This window comes from Nomascus leucogenys, chromosome 7b (genome assembly GCF_006542625.1).
Source record: "Nomascus leucogenys isolate Asia chromosome 7b, Asia_NLE_v1, whole genome shotgun sequence".
In the NCBI taxonomy this organism is placed as follows: Eukaryota; Metazoa; Chordata; class Mammalia; order Primates; family Hylobatidae; genus Nomascus; species Nomascus leucogenys.
The window spans coordinates 108,386,689-108,404,451 of NC_044387.1; the positions used below are offsets into that span (position 1 = coordinate 108,386,689).

General features: G+C 44.9%; 2 pseudogenes across 1 annotated transcript; both read left to right on the forward strand.

Annotated features, from left to right (window-relative positions):
- Window positions 1–324: 324 nt before the first annotated feature.
- LOC100595423 lies at window positions 325–1,307 on the forward strand (annotated as a pseudogene).
- Window positions 1,308–13,627: 12,320 nt separating this feature from the next.
- LOC100595758 lies at window positions 13,628–14,094 on the forward strand (annotated as a pseudogene). The gene has a single exon (XR_122283.4). The product of XR_122283.4 is annotated as a 60S ribosomal protein L29 pseudogene (transcript).
- Window positions 14,095–17,763: the final 3,669 nt, after the last annotated feature.

Here is a 17,763-nt window from a genome sequence, read left to right on the forward strand (position 1 = left end):
TGGATTGAGGCGTTGAAGAACTCGTCACCTCCCACATCCCAATTTTAACACCTGCTCTTTGCTCTTCATTTTGTATATGCCAAGGTTAGTTCATCATTCAACTTCCACAGCGATTTATCTATTTATAATGCTTGGCAAATTTTCCAAGGATTTCCTGTAGTGGTACAGTAAAATATGCTATCACAGGTCTAATTTTTCTTTGAAGGCTTCTATTTTATCTTAAAAATCCGTATGAATTTTGTATGTAAATACACAATGTCTTCTTTGCCAGAACCAGTGTCTTGGTTGCCGTCCAAACTGTGCCCCCTCGTCACCGCCGCCGCCATGCCCGGAGGTCAGCTTCTTGGGGACATGGCTCCCAACTTTGAGGCCAATACCACCGCCGGCCGCATCCACTTGCAGGACTTTCTGGGAAACTCATGGGGCATTCTCTTCTCCCACCCTCGGGACCCTGCCCCAGTGTGCTGCACAGAGCTTGGCAGGGCTGCAAAACTGGCACCAGAGTTTGCCAAGAGGAATGTTAAGTTGATTGCCCTTTCTTTTTTATTTCTTTTTATTTTTCTTTTTTTGAGATGGAGTCTTGCTCTGTCGCCCAGGCTGGAGTTCAATGGTGCAATCTTGGCTCACTGCAATCTCCACCTCCTGGGTTCAAGCAATTCTCCTGCCTCCACCTCTGAGTAGCTGGGACTACAGGTGCGTGCCACCACGTCCAGCTAATTTTTGTACTTTTAGTAGAGACGGGGTTTCACCATGTTTGTCAGGCTGGTCTCGAACTCCTGACCTCGTGATCTGCACACCTCAGCCTCCCAAAGTGCTGGGATTACAGGTGTGAGCCACCGCGCCTAGCCGATTGCCCTTTCAATAGACAGTGTTGAGGACCATCTTGCCTGGAGCAAGGGTATCAATGCTTACAATGGTGAAGAGCCCACAGAAAAGTTACCTTTTCCCATCATCGCTGATAAGAATCAGGACCTTACCACCCTGTCGGCATGCTGGATCCAGCAGAGAAGGATGAAAAGGACATGCCTGTGACAGCTCATGTGGTGTTTATTGTTGGTCCTGATGAGAAGCTGAAGCTGTCTATCATCTACCTGCTACCACTGGCAGGAACTTTGATGAGACTCTCAGGGTAGTCACCTCTCTCCAGCTGACAGCAGAAAAGAGGGTTGCCACCCCAGTTGATTGGAAGGATGGGGGTAGTGTCATGGTCCTTCCAACGATTCCTGAAGAGGAGGCCAAAAAACTGAGTCTTTACCAAGGAGTTCCCATCTGGCAAGAAACACCTCCGCTCCTTACCCCAGCCTTAGGTCTCTTGGAGAAGTTGGTGCTGTGAGCCAGAGGACGTCCACTGCCAATCATGTTTTCCTGCTGCAATTCCATGAAAACATCCTGGTGTCATCACACCAAGGTTTTTAGGTTGCTATACTACTGGCTTATTAAATGAAAACTGGCACTAAAAGTTTCTTGGGATTCTTTACATTCTGTCTTCACCAGCATTCAATTTTGTTCATACATCAGCACTCTCTACTGGTTCTCTTCGAAATATGTTCTGTATTTAAAACCCAAATCTTGTTGGATCTCTGCAGGGCTTGTGACCAATGAGGTCATATTGGTTGATGGTTGAGAAAGCTTGCTTCCCTCCATCAGAGCATAACTATCAATTTTTTTAACTGTCCTATCACAACCCCTCTTCAGTCACCCATTTTGAGTGGCAGAACTTGAGGATCAACTCCTCTGTAAATATCCAAGTATAAAATCCAGGAACTTAGAGTAACCCAGATGTTCTTTAATATTCTGTTTGGATCATAGCTGGGGGAAAAAAACTTTTTAATTCTGTACCTTTCTAGTAGATAACTGAAGTGAAGAGCAAGGGAAGAGACCTTTAAATATTTTGCTATAAAAAAAAAATTTGTGGCCAGGCGCGGTGGCTCACGCCTGTAATCCCAGCACCTTGGGAGGCCGAGGGGGTGGATCATGAGGTCAGGAGATCCAGACCATCCTGGTTAACACGATGAAACCCCGTCTTTACTAAAAATACAAAAAATTAGCAGGGCACAGCAGCGGGCGCCTGTAGTTCCAGCTACTCAGGAGGCTGAGGCAGGAGAATGGCGTGAACCCGGGAGGCAGAGCTTGCGGTGAGCCGAGATGGCACCACTGCACTCCAGCCTGGGCCACAGAGCGAGACTCCGTCTCAAAAAAAAAAAAATTGTGATAAGTTTCTATCAAAATGGGGAGACTGCAGAAAAGGCTTCCCTTGCCTTCCAAGGGGTGTAGCAGGTGTGAGCAATCCTGGTGCCATGTGCCTTTCACACAGGGTGTGCCTTTATCTTCTGATGATGTGTACGTGAAAGAGTACACCATCTGAAGGGAAGAGAGAATGACTGCAAATGTTTTATTGTAGAACTCTTCTTGCAGTGGGTTTTGCTATTTTCTGGATTTTACTTTTTAGGGAACAACAAATAAAACCCTTTGTTAAAACTGAAAAAAAATACACAAGGTATCAATGTCTATTTTGATATAAATGTTAATATTTAAAACTGCGATTGCCTAAATCACTTCTAGTTTCTGTATGTGTTACCCAAACTGATTTGGAATCAGGAACTTAGAGGATACTTCCAAAAAAGACATGAGAGGTCATTGTGAAGGATGAGAAATGTTCCATGAACTCATTGGATTTTACTGGTAGCCTTAAGGGGTCATATCATTCTGTTTCTCAATGCCTATCTCATTAAGAAGCAGAGGAATTTTGTAAATAAATATTTGCTCCATCAATACAAGCAGGATTAATTCTATATGGAACAACCCAGTGCATGCAAGGATCTGTGGAGTTTCCTTTATTCCTAAAAAGCCAGTCTGCAGGAATTGTCTCCCAGGTTTAGACCTGGGAATTTTAGAAAGCTATGAAGTCTCCCACTGTAAAAAAATAACTGTTTAATGCAATCTGTTGTTCTTTTGTGATAAATTGCCTTCTTGGAAGCAAAGCAAGAAACACCTGGATGAGGGACTACAAAAGCCGCAGAAGACAGTGTAACATTAGTTTTCCTTGGGAAGAAAACTAGATGACTTGAGGTCAAGGGTAAGAGACTTCCTTTTACCATTGATCTTGTTTCATTTTACTGTTTGTACCATTTACATGTATTATCCCTTTTAGAAAACAGATTCATAATAACTTTAAAATAAATTATTTTGTGACTTCAGAAAAGAGCAGCAAATAACATTTTTGTCTCATTTATCATAATTTAAGCCTTGAGGGTCTCACCCAGTCAGCTCTGATGGATCTCAAAGTCCAGCTAAACAAAGCTTCTATTCCTGACGCTGCTTCACAATTGAGTGTCCACACAGTCAGTCCTTGCAGCAGAAACGGGAGAACGTATACAAATGGAAAGGCTGGGGTCAACGGACCCACAGCCTGGAACACGCTCCCTTTCATGAGACAGAGAGGGGACAGAATATATACGTATTTACTCGTATGTGCAGAAACAGTCCTTTGAAATTATGGATGCCTAAGATCTACAGTGACTGACATTATATTCACGGCACTGGATTGCATTTAATCAGTGGAAACCAAGCATAACTTGCTTTTCAACTTACTTATATTCATTGAAGGATTATCCAAATTAGCAAAAGGAGCATCCAGTACTAAATTAAATCTATTAATGCCTACCACAACACACGCGTATTTGTTGGAGACAGAGGTTAGGCCGTGCTACTCTAACTTCTAGGTAGAGGCTTTGCAGTATTCTTTTCTTCCCTTGCAGAAATGGAGGATGAGATATTATAGGTCATTCATCAGAATCAGTTCTAGAGCCTTCAAACAGAAACTCAAAGTATAAGTGACCTTTTAATAGTAGAAGAAAAGTAGGACAATATTCTCTCTCTCCCAACACACACACACACACACACACACACACACACACACACTTCTCTAAGTGAGCAAGAACTTTCAAACTGTGGCCCCTTGTATCCCCTGAAGTAGGCCTCTTCATGTGATCAGTTGTTTCGTGGGGTGGAGGGTTGTATCCATACACTTGCTCAGATTAGCTCCATGCAACAAAGCTAGTGAAACTTGTTACGTTGATCTTAGACATCCATACACTTGCCAGCTCTGTTGACTAATCCATGTGGCTGTAGGGCTGTAGGTGCTATGGATTTGTAAATTAGGCAATCCTAAGACATGGACGCTAATAAGATGCCGTTGAACTTGGGCTGCCTGCCCGTGTTGGTGTTAAGAAAGTGCTGTGGCCAAGACCCAGGTTCACAATGTTTACACTCACGCATCTACAACAGTTCTCGATTTTTATGAATCACCTGGATTTTGTTAAAATGCAGATTCTGATTCAGCAGGTCGAGGGCAGGGTCTGCATTTCCAACAAGGTGATGCTGACACAGCTGGGCCATGACCCACACTTTCAGCAGGGCTGTGCCCCTCAGATGGTGTCTGGCTGCACAGTCTTTCATACATTTTGAAATTTCAAGCATGAGATTTTGAAAATTTGAATACATGTAACTATTCTACCTATCCAAAAAATAACAAAAGTTATACAGGTGAAATAATTTTTTTTGTATTTTTTCTTTTTAGTAGAGACGGGGTTTCACCGTATTGGCCAGGCTGGTCTCGAACTCCTGACCTTGTGATCCACCCACCTGGACCTCCCAAAGTGCTGGGATTACAGGCGTGAGCCACTGCGCCTGGACAAGTGAAATAATTTTTGTTGAAACCCAGTATTCCGTAAGAGTCAGGCCTCCGAGTGAAAACATGGGTAAGATGAGCAGTAACAGGCCCTCTGTAGGAATCTGGCCTTTGAGTTGGAAGCTTTTTATCACGCCCACCATGAAAGTTTCGTCTCCTGAACCTCGGCTACACCGCTGTTCACAGACCAAATTGAAGCTTCACTGAGAAAGGCTTCAGGGGATTTACTGAACACAATAATCCTTTTTTTCTCTTTTAGATGTTTTGCTTCCAGAAGGCAAAAAAGGACAAAATGAACCTCCGAGCAGAGCCTATATGATGATTTTGCGGGAATATTAAGATGGGCCCCCACCCCCACCATTATCCTTAGCAAACTAGAGCAGGAACAGAAAACCAAATAGCACGAATTCTCACTTATAAGTGGGAGCTAAATGATGAGAACACGGGGACACAAAGAGGGGAACACACACACACACACTGGGGACTCTGAGGTGGAGAGTGGGAGGAGGGAGAGGATCAGGAAAAATAACTAACAGGTACCCGGCTTCGTCCCTGGTTGATGAAATAATCTGTACAACAAACCCCGTGACGTAAGTTTACCTATGTAACAAATCTGTACATCTACCCTCAATCTAAAATAAAAGTTTAAAAAATTAGAAAAAGAAAATAGCCAGGCATGGTGGCATGCACCTGTAGTCCAGCGACTCGGGAGGCTGGGGTGGGAGGAGCTCTGGAGCCCAGGAGCTCAAGGTTGCAGTGAGCCACGACTGTGCCACTGCACTCCAGCCTGGGTGACAGAGTGAGAAATTACCTCTAAAAAAAAAAAAGAAGGCGGCGGGCCCCCCCATGGGGTGTATTAGAAAAAGTGCTCCCTCTGGATGGGTGAGGCCCCTGGCTAGATGGTGCTGAAACAGGTCACGGTCACTGGTCTCATTGTCCAAGGTGTTATCCAAGCTCGTTGTCTCACAACCAGAAGAATTAAGGAGCGTGGACACAAAGAGTGAGGCTGGAGCAAAAGTTTAATGACCAAAAAAAGCAAGCTCTCCACTGCGCAAAGGGGGGCCTGAGTGGGCTGCCGTTTTTACAGTTGAGTCCAAAAGCTTTTAGAAGAAACTCCTCTCATCTATGTAGGTGTTTGAGTAACTTCTGTTATGTGAAAAGCTGTCTGCAAACCCCACCCCTTGTCTGTGTAGTTGTGGGTATGACTCTAGGTAAGCACAAAGCGCCGCTTCTCTTGTTTGTAAAACTGTGGGTTTGTTTTAGGGAAGCCCCCCTCCTCCCTGTGCAAGTTCCCACGGAGCCCACCGTGTACATGTCTGAAAAGAAGGGGAAACTTTTCCCTGGGAGCTGCTTAATCACACGAGGAACAAAAGGCTTCTGTGCTGGACCTTGCGTGCTTGTCTGTGCAGGTGCAGCCTGAGTTTTCCCCAGGCTGCTCTGTTTTTGCCGTAGCTGTGATTTTTCAGGCAGGCTGCTTCTCCAAGGACCAGCCTTAACTGTCTAACTAACTGATTTTTCCTTTTCTTCTCCCTCAGTGCTTTACACGAAGAAAAAGATGCCCTTCCTCACAAGTGTACCTGGCCCGCAGCTTAAAGAGCAGAGCTTGGGTTGGATTCGTGAAGGGCACCATTTGACCACCACCGGGGCAGCCCATCTAAAACTCTGCCAGTCAGCTCATACTAATAAGGAAATCGTGTAGAAAATGGACAGTAAATTAGAGGTAAGTGTTCACAGGAAGCCGTCTTCTTATTTGCTTTCCTAATCCCTCTGGTGGCAAGAGAGCCTGAGTGCCGGGAGTTCAGGGAGGCGGAGAGGCTGACAGTGTTGCAACACGGGGCTCCATTTTCCCTCACTCTGCCTTGGACGTCTGCCCCTTGGTGGCTGGTCTTTATACCTGATACAGTGTTTGCCTTGTGTTATGGCTGAGTTCTATCTCCTCACCCAAATTTACATGCAGAAGTCTTCATCTGCTGGGCACAGTGGCTCACGCCGGTAATCCCAGTACTTTGGGAGGCCGAGGTGGGAGTACAGCTCAAGGCCAGGAGTTTGAGACCAGCCTGAGCAGCACAGTGAGACCTCGTCTCTGCAAAAAAAAAAAGAAAATAAAATGTCTAATTCCCACTGACTCAGAATGTGTCTGCATTTGGCAGTAAGATCTTTAAAGAAGTAATTAAGTTAAAGTTAGGTTATTGGGGTCCCTCATCCAATCTGACTGACATCCTTATACGAAGAGGAAACAGGGACACAGACACACACAGACAGAGGACCGAGCGGAGACACAAGGAGCACTCGGCCATCTACAGGCCAAGGAGAGAGGCTGGAGAAGGAGCCAACCCTGCTGCCACCCTGACCTCCGTCTTCCAGCTCCAGCATTGTGAGGAGATGCCACTGTGTGCTGTGAGCCCCCCAGTCTGTGGTAATGTGTTATGGCAGCAGGGGGGACTGAAGCACCTCGCCACCAGACCTTGATAATGTATAGGAAAAGTCAGAGGTAAACGCTTGTGAGATGATCGGGAAAGGATGCACCATGATTAGACCCACAAAAGGTCCTCTCCACTCCCCCACTTCGCCTCCCCAGTGCAAGTCCACCCAGGTTGACAGCAGGGGGCTTGAGTGGAAAGTCGGCAGCAGCAATGGAGCCTTGAAGCTGGCGCTCCTAATTTGTGACTCTCCATGTTTTGATTGAAAGCCAGGAGGATTCAATGACCGCAGTCATTGAGGGGTCTGAAGAGCCAAGAAGTGCTTGGGCTTCATACAAAGCACTATATAGGGACCCATGTCAGGCGAACTGTTAAAACAGAAGGAACGCTGGGAGAAGGCTTTTCCCATCTCTCCAACCACCGCTTCAGAAAATCTCTGATATGCAGAGAGTGATTATTTCCCCTTGGTCTTTCTGGGATGTTTGAAGGAGAAGGTACCACTCCTCATGCATGTTTCATTCTATAGCCGTTTAAGTCCATTGCTGCCAGGAAAATGAGGGACCGAAAGCTTCAAGTGACTTCATGAAGATGTCATGGCAATATCGTGCATTAGTAAATCACCACAACTCCCCAGATCTAGGCAAATAAGCATAGATCTATTTATTCTTGAATTTTTTTTTTCAGGATATGAGTCCCCTGCCCAAATCCAAAGGCCTACTTGAACACAATTTCAATTCTTTTCTTCTTTCCCAAATAACATCAGTAAAACAATTTATGTTCTTCCTCAACAAGAAGAAAGCCAAACTCTTCTGATACTATTTCAACAACCCTTATTCCTCCACTCACAGTCTCCCCTCAGGTGAAGGTTTTTCTCTCTTTCTCCAAGCCTTTGCCTTCCTTCTGCCTCCTTTGTGGCTAAAATTAACATACTGCCTAGAACCAGACCTGTCACCTTCTGACTCACATTCTCCCATAAAAGTACTGAAAAGCCTTAAGAAGATTCATGAAGCATCATCAGACACTCAATTAAAACTGTCAATATGAAAAAAAATGTGGCCAGGCACGGTGGCTCACGCCTGTAATCCTAGCTCTTTGGGAAGCCAAGGCGGGTGGATCACTAGAGATCAGAAGTTCGAGACCAGCCTGGCCAACATGGCAAAACCCCATCTCCACTAAAAGTACAAAAATTAGCCGGGCATGGTGGCTCACTATAATCCACCCAGAGAATAGCTTTGCTGTCCTCCATTCTCTGTGGAATGCCAAACACCTGTGTATCTTAGACTAGTCACAGGACTTGAAACCAGCCCAATTGTCTTACAGAACTGATGTTTATGGTTTCTTTTGAATCCACCTAGAAATTGACCTTCCCAGTCTTAAAATTTGAGATAGTTACATTTGTCTTTTCTGAGTTCCTTCAGGAAACCAACCATCAGGCTTCCTAGATCGTATCAAGGAGCTGAAACTCCCAGATCACTGCCTCTGGACAATGAGATGCCAGACCCCTCACCCATGATGACTACCTAAATGGCCACCGGGGCCCTGTTGACCAACTCTTTCTACTTATCCTTTCCTAACTCCTGTTTTCCCACACAGGGTTACATTTCTTCCCTGCTATATAACCTCCAGCTTTGGTTGGTCAGGGAGACGGATCTGAGGCTGATCTCCCATCTCCTCTGCTGCAGCACCTGATTAAAGCTCCTTCCTTGGCGATACTCATTGTCTCAGTCATTGGCTTTCTGTGCAGCGAGCAGCAGGACCTAGAGCGAAGCCCTGGCGTTTTGGTAACAGATTCAATGATGTCTCTTCAACCAAATTGCTTATTTTCACCATGCAGTAAGAATAAGTACCATAGGCCAGGTGCAGTGGCTCATGCCTGTAATCCCAGCACTTTGGGAGGCCGAGGCAGGTGGATCACGAGGTCAGGAGATAGAGACTATCCTGGCTAACACGGTGAAACCCCATCTCTACTAAAAATCAAAAAATTAGCCGGCCATGCTGGCGGGTGCCTGTAGTCCCAGCTACTTGGGAGGCTGAGGCAGGAGAATGGCGTGAACCCAGGAGGCAGAGCTTGCAGTGAGCCGAGGCAGTGCCACTGCACTCCAGCCTGGGCGACAGAGGGAGACTCTGTCTCAAAAAATAAATAAAGAAAGAAATAAAAATAAGTACTATATAAGCCTTGTTTAGATAACTCGTTTCCTTTAACCCACTCTTATGACACCCCCCCACCCTCAGCTTCAATCTTTGCCCCATACCACTCTCGTTATCCACTCTTACTAACAGCCATTCATTTTGTCTTTATTGATCCAGCTTCTCTATCCATAGACTTGGTTTCTATTGTATGACTCCTGAAACTTAAATGTGCATATGAATTACTTGGGTATTTTATTAAAATTTGTATTTACTTCAGTAATTCTGGAGTGAAGACTGAAATTCTGCATCCCTGTCAAGCTCCCAGGTAATGCCAGTGTTGCTGATCTGAAATTGTACATTGGTTTAAAATATTCTATTGTAACCCTTTGCAGGGTTTTCAGGTTCCAAACACAGGCTCTGGGAATTAAATTGTACTAGTAACTTATATATCACTTCTGCCAGATAAATAGCCAAATCAATCCATCAATGAATATTTGTTGAATACCTACTCCAAAGTCCCCTGTAAAATATTTTCTTCTTAGTTTGGTAGATAGTTTCGAAAGCATTTGCCATTTCAAGTGTTTGTTTGTTTGCTTTTGCAACAGAGTCTCACTCTATTGCCCAGACTGGAGTGCAGTGGAATGATCTCAGCTCACTGCAACCTCTGCCTCCTGGGTTCAAGAGATTCTCTTGCAGCCTCAGCCTCCCGAGTATCTGGGATTACAGGTATGTGCCACCACGCCTGTCTAATTTTTGTGTTTTTAGTAGAGATGGGGTTTCACCATGTTGGCCATGGCTGGTCTCAAACTCCTGACCTCAGGCGATCTGCCCACCTCAGCCTCCCAAAGTGCTGGGATCATAGGTTTGAGCCACTGCACCCAGCCACCATTTCAAGTTCTAAAAGACTTATCTCTAAGCCTTTCATAGGCAGTCAGTCTTCTTCCCCTTTCTCCTTATCTTCTCATCACCAAGTTTTTTGTTTGTTTGTTTTTGGCTTTTGTTTTTTTGCAACAGAGTCCCAATCTGTCACCCAAGTTGGAGTGCAGTGGTGCAATCTCGGCTCACTGCAGCCTCCACCTCTCAGGCTCAAGCAATGCTCCCACCTCAGCCTCCCAAGTAGCTGGGACTACAGACACACATCACCACACCCAGCCAATTTTTGTATTTCTAGTAGAGACGGGGTTTCACCATGTTGGCCAGGCTCGTCCCAAACTCCTGGCCTCAAGTGTTCTGCCCACCTCAGCCTCCCAAAGTGCTGGGATTACAGGCGTGAGCCACCGCCTCTGGCCTACCAAGTTTTAATATAAGATTTATAATTCAATTGTCTGAAGATGGGGTTCAGGGCCAAAGAACCTTTCCAGTGTTCTCAAGCTACATTCATTCATTCATTCAATAAATATTTACTAAGCACACACTACATACTTGGCACTGTTTTGTGTACTGTTTACTGATAAGCATAGAACACAAGACAAGCAAGGTCCCTGCAGCTACAAAGCTCAGACCCCAAAAGAGTAGGAAATGAATAATAAAAACATAAAAAATAAATAATTGCAGAGAGTCAAAAGTAAATGACAAAAATAAAACAGTATAATGCAATAGAATGGGACTAAGAAGCGCTACTTGGGATAGGGTAACTAGGGAAAGCCTCTCTGGAGTGATCTCATTAGAGCTGAGATGTAAATGACAAGAAGGTGCCAGCCTCAGAAAGGTCTGAAAGAAGAGGTTCTAATGATCTCATTGTCATGATTTGCTCTGCAGACTGCTTTCTTCAGAGTTGTAGTTGTGTGTTCCATGTTCCCTGGGTCTCACTGAGGGTGTCTGAAAAGGCCACTTTGCAAATACAGTGGTGCACAATTACCTCCTGTTTTGTCATCATTTTTAGCTTTTTCCAAAAAAAGATTGATGGAGACTGCCTGCATAAGGGTTGGCTTATCGGCACACAGGGCAGACAGTCAGCACAGATTTCCATGATCCAGGAGAAAATTATCTGTAGAACATTAAAACTCATCATTCATTCCTGGAAAGGAGGGAATATTTCCTTTGATAAGCACTTATTGAGCACTTGTAACATGAGAATAAATGTTTATATGTGTATAAACGGATGAAATGTGGGTATGTAGAGATGAATATGACGTGGATTTTGTTGTCAAGGAGCTTACAAATAAATACAAAGTAAAATGGAAAAAGTGAGAAACTAGAAGTACAAGATAATGAAAATAATCACTTTGAAGGAAGGATGACTGATATCGGCCAAGAGAATCTGTAAATGTTCCCATGAGTAGTTTGTATTTGAACTAAGGCTTGAAATAGGAAACATGAGGAGCCATATCCATAGACAGTAAGAAAGGCCATAGAACCAGGTAAGACCACTTAGGGAGGAAGTGGAGGAAAGAAGAGGCTCAAGGACTCTGCCCCTGCACAACCTGGTTAATGGCCTTGAAGGTGATGATGCACAAGAAATGCAGATTTCAACCATGTCAAAGGATGCACAGATCCAGCAAGATGAACAACAAAACTTGACCTTCGGATTCACATTGTGGAGGTGATGTGGTGACTGGGAGCACAGACGTTTCCGTGAAGGGGAGAAAGAAAAGGTGGATTCAAGAGAAATATGCAAGGAGAATGGAAAATCGGCACCACAGCTCAGGGCTTCTCAAACTTTAACGTCACTGTGAATCCTGGAGATCCTGCTGGGGTGCAGTTTCTGATTTATAGGTCCTGGGTGGAAACTGAGAGTCTGAATTTCTACCACAATGGCAGGTGACATTGATGTCATTGGTGGATCACAATTTGAGTAGCAAAGGAAGAGAATATTTCAGGAGTTGTATATTAAAAGGAGCAATGAAAGGGACTGGGTGAGCAAAGTAACTAGAGGAGGATGTGGGATCACGGATATTATTTTTAAGATTCATGCCATCGCAGCATTGTATGCCAATGGGGATGATTCAGCGTTGAGAGGGGGAAAGTCAAAGTGAGGAGTGGGATAACTGAACATCATCCTTGAGTAATGTGGAGAAAGGGGCGTGCAGCAATCAGTGAAGGGGCAGCTCTGGAGGGAAGCCCAGCCAGCTCATGCATGTTACCAGGTAGGCACAAAGCTCCTGCACATAGAGGCAGGGGAGCTGGGCGGTGCACAGGGGTTCTCTTCTGTTTTTATTTCTCAATGCAGTAAGGCACTTAGCTGCTAGGACTGGAAAGAAGAAGAGGCAGCAGTATGAAATAATCATGAGGAAGTAAATTGACTAGGGCAGTGGTCCTCAACCCCATGAGACCCATTACCCTTTTGTTTTTGTTTTTTGGGATGGAGTTTTGCTCTTATTGCCCAGGCTGGAGTGCAATGATGCGATCTCGGCTCACTGCAACCTCCACCTCCCGGGTTCAAGCGATTCTCCTGCCTCAGCTTCCTGAGTAGCTGGGATTATAGGCATGAGCCACCACACCCATCTAATTTTGTATTTTTAGTAGAGACGAGGTTGCTCCATGTTGGTCAGGCTGGTCTCAAACTCCCGACCTCAGGTGATCCGCCCACCTCGGCCTCCCAAAGTGCTGGGATTACAGGTGGGAGCCACCGTGCCCAGCCCATGACCCTTTTTATAACACATGCTTTTAACACCCTTGCTACTATTGTGAAAATAAAATTAATAGTTTATTTAACCTACCTACACACACATTTTTGAATCAACGTAATTCCTTCACCATAATGTAAAGAAAGAAAACAAAAATCGAGCAGGCGTGAGTGCACTGTTCTGTTAGGAAGCCGAAGGCATCTCCACAAGCACTGTGGGTGCCTCTAGAGGGCAGCGAGAATCTCTGAGGCTTGGTGAGCACTGGGAGTGCCCCTAGAGGGCAGTGAGAATCTCTGAGGCTTGGTGAGACTCTTTCATCGCCATGACTAAGGGTCCACCCGCAGTTGCTGGTTATGATTTCATGGGAAACTCTTAGTTGTACATTTTGTTCAGCTGCTTAGATGCAAGCACAGAGGTGGCAGAGTTGCATTGAATCAGGCTGGCAGCTTTACTGGGGAGTAAATGGACTGAAAATGGTGCAAGGAAGTTTAAGGTCCAGGTCTACAATCTCTATGTGCAATTCCAAAATCCAAAAGAGCTTTGAAAATACAAGCTGGTTGTTGGTGGTTATCCAAAACTCGTTTGGCAGTGAAACTCGCCTGAATAGACACGAAGCTATTTAGAGCCTTTACTGATCCCACTTATTTGAGAATCATCTTCAGTTTCACTGAAGATGATACCACATAACAGTAGAACTGATTATCTTCCTACAATTTTTTTTAATCTGAATTTGGAATCATTTGTGCCCTTAGAGCTTGGGGTAAAGGATTATCAACTGTACGTGGCTAGGCGCTTCGGGAGCTGTGGCTTAAGGTGCAGACATGGCCAAGTCCAAGAACCACACCACACACAACCAGTCCCGAAAATGACACAGAAATGGTATCAAGAAACCCCGATCACAAAGATACGAATCTCTTAAGGGGGTGGACCCCGAGTTCTTGAGGAACATGCACTTTGCCAAGAAGCACACAAGAAGGGCCTAAAGAAGATGCAGGCCAACAGTGCCAAGGCCATGAGTGCACGTGCCGAGGCTATCAAGGCCCTCGTAAAGCCCAAGGAGGTTAAGCCCAAGATCCCAAAGGGTGTCAGCCGCAAGCTCGATCGACTTGCCTACATTGCCCACCCCAAGCTTGGGAAGCGTGCTCGTGCCCGTATTGCCAAGGGGCTCAGGCTGTGCCGGCCAAAGGCCAAGGCCAAGGATCAAACCAAGGTCCAGTCTGCAGCTCCAGCTTCAGTTCCAGCTCAGGCTCCCAAAGGTGCCCAGGCCCCTACGAAGGCTTCAGAGTAGATGTCTCTGCCAACGTGAGGACAGAAGGACTGGTGCGACCCCCCACCCCCGTCCCTGGGCTACCATCTGCATGGGGCTAGGGTCCTCCTGTGCTGTTTGTACAAACAAACCTGAGGCAGGAAAAAATAAATAAATAAACTGTACATGTAAGGGAATTAATAAAATGATGGGCCAGGTAAGCCAAGGCAGGTCAGATAGGAAATAAAGACTTGAGCAGTTAAGACACAGTGAAAAAAATCGGGCCACCGGATTCCGGGTCCCTGGATGGCAGATTGTGGGGAGGAAGTGCTGGAAGTGAGACAGGAAGCCTGGGAGATACAGAGCTGGATGCTTTTAACTGAGAATCTGAATGAGGTACAGTTACAGATAATGACGAGTGCAGACCCTGTAGTAGCTGAGGATGTCAAGGCAAGGACGTCAAGAATAATCTATCACCCGGGGATGGCGGCTCACGCCTGTAATCCCAACACTTTGGGAGGCCAAGGTGGGTGGATCACCTGAGGTCAAGGAGTTCGAGACCAGCCTGGCCAATATGGTAAAACCCCGTCTCTACTAAAAATACAAAAATTAGTTGGGCATGGTGGTGCACATCTGTAATCCCAGCTACTCGGGAAGCTGAGGCAGGAGAATCGCTTGAACCCGGAAGGTGGAGGTTGCAGTGAGCCAAGATCGCACCACTGCACTCCAGCCTGGGCAACAGAGACTCCATCAAAAAACAAACAAACGAACAAAAAAAAAAACAGAACAATCTATCAGAAGAAGGATCCATGTGGATGTGAGATTAGCACCGGGCACTTACGTGTGACTGCCTCAAAAGCAAGTGGTGGCCAGTGTCATCTGAGAGCTTCAGCTGCCAACGAGCTGCCTGGTGACACGTATAGGAAGCAGAAAGGTCAATTGTGAACAATGGGAACAACACTTACCCGTGCAGGTGACACCTAAAGAGAAAGCAGCCTCCACTCGACCCTGCTTCAGGGGAAGCCACGTCCTAGGGTCGGTTAGGACCAAAAGATGAAGAATTTAGGGATGCAAAATATTTTGCTGGTAACTGCCAAGGGGATCAGAAGACACAGAGGAAGAATTTGGGGGATTCTGCAGGGTTTTGAGCCTGGGTCATCCCAGGAAATGTACAGGGCCATGTGAGAATGAGACTCCAGTGTGGGAGGATGACCTGGGGGTGTCTGTCTCGCCACTTGCAGTGACTGTGATAAGATGGAATAACTGGCTCCGTCCTAATGATATATAACAGCAGAATTTTTGCAAAAAGAGCTAGACCTACTCATAAGATTGAATAGTTCAGAGGTCAGTTAATTTTTTCTGGGCCAGCTAATAAGTATTTTAGATTTTGTGTCACCATTCCTCAACTCTACCATTGCAGCAAAAAAGCAGACACGGCCAGGCGCGGTGGCTCACACCTGGAATCCCAGCACTTTGAGAGGCCAAGGTGGGCAGATCACGAGGTCAGGAATCCAAGACCAGCCTGGCCAACATGGTGAAACCCCATGTCTACTAAAAAATACAAAAAAATTAACCAGACGCAGTGGTGGGCACCTGTAATCCCAGCTACTCAGGAAGCTGAGGCAGAATAGCTTGAACCCGGGAGGCGGAGGTTGCAGTAAGATGAGATTGCGCCACTGCACTCCAGCCTGGGTGACAGAGCAAGACTCCATCTAGAAGAAAACAAAAAAAAGCAGATATATCTCATAGATAATGGAATGGGCATGGCTTTGTTCAATAACATCTTATTTATGGTTACTGAACTTTTAATTTTATATAATTTTTAATGTTGTGAAATATTATTTTTCTTTTGATTTTTTGTTCAAACACTTAAAAATGTAAAAACTTTTCATAGCTCATGGCAGGCCAACTTTGGAACATCTGCCATAGATTGAAGACCTCTGGCATCGTTTAATATTTAGCGGGAAAAGCGGAAAAAAGAGATTGGAACCACATTAGTGTGGTTGTCAAAAAAAAAGCTAAAGTGTTTGGACGGGGGTTGTGGGTACGTATGCTTTAGAATCCATTAAAAATTGTTAACGGAGGCAAAAGATACGATCTCATTAGTGTTTTAGGAAAATAGGTGATTGCAATAAAAATGATGGATTGGAAAGATAAGAAATTAGATGTGAAGAGTCAATTTAGAGACCTGGGCACTTCTATACGGGGACATATCAATGCCTAGAGAACCCTTTGCTTGAGAAAGCATAAGCCATTCAATGTTATTAGAAATAATTAAAGTGGTAACATTGAAAAGATACTAAATATACAATTTTACTTTCTCTCTGAACACACTGTAAGTAGGAAAAACCTATTAACAAAAATAACAATCTGATATCCTGAAATAGACCTGTGAAAAGGCTTGCAGGTAAAAGAAACACAAGGAAGACAGAGAGACAGGAAAGAAAAGAATATTTAGGCAATTAAAGAGATTTAACCCACAGGACTAGGACTCACGCGGTAAGAATATGATGCTGGTAAAGAAATGGGGCTTCACACAGGGGAAGGGTTCAGAAAAAGGACTCAGGAATGTGGTCCAAGATGGAACCAGAGCTGAAATTATTTTCTCTTGGAATTTGAGAATTCTTTTCTATGACAATTTCAAAAATCACTTTCCCTTCTTGAAATGTATGGTTGACCTTTCTGGGTGAAACCCTAGGGGCTGGGGGAAGGAGAATCCCTTCCTAGGGGTTATACCCCGGAAGGCACAGGGGAGACCCATTCCAAGTCCTAAAGCGCCCCGGGATTGGGCCAGCAAGACGTACTTTCAGCATCCTTCCATGACAGGGGTTTCTTGACTCTTTTTTTTTTTCTTGACTCTTTCTTAAGGAAAGAATAAAGGTACACCCAGAATCCCGTTGGATACCTACTCCTTGGTTGCATTCATTAGAGAAAGAACTCTCAGCAGTGGTGAAGCTTTATCAGTACCCTGCAGAAAATCCGCTGAAACCAAGGTCCCTGCCTGTTAGTTCATGATAGGCACAGTCCTCCAGGCCTGTTTGCCCCTCTCTTGCATTCTGATTTACTGCTCGCTACTCACTCACCTCCTCCTTTGTCCTTTGCTGTTCACAGACTGCACTTGTAAACTGGGTAATTCGAGTTTGATCCTGGGCTGCCCTCTCTTCTACCTATACTCATCCCCAACACTGGGGCTACTAATACCATTTATAGTGAAAAGGGTCACGAAGAAAATAAGCCAAGGGGATATGATAGAGATTGACTGAGTCAACTCAGGCACATTGGTCCTGATGTCACACTTAAGCTGAGATCAGAATGCTTGGAATAATCTGGGGCATAGAATTTCAGACAGAAGAAAAACAAATGCAAAAACCCTGTTGCCAGTTAGAAAGTTGGATGTAGCTAGAGAAAATTCGGACATAGTTCATTACTGCTTCACTGCATCACTTTCCTGGGGATGGGACAGCACGGCATGATGCCTGAAGAGCTGAGGGGCTGCACTAGTTTTTTCATATCGACTACATCACCTAAATCAACCTGTTCTAAGGCACATTTGGTGGATTCTTTTAGCTAAAAAAAAAAAAAAAGATAAAATATTTAAGTTCCAAATCAAATATTGTTTGAGTCCCTGATGCTCACATATTTACTCATATTGATCCATTTCTAATTACACACATAAACACATTTTTCAAACCTTTCTGACCATTACCAAAC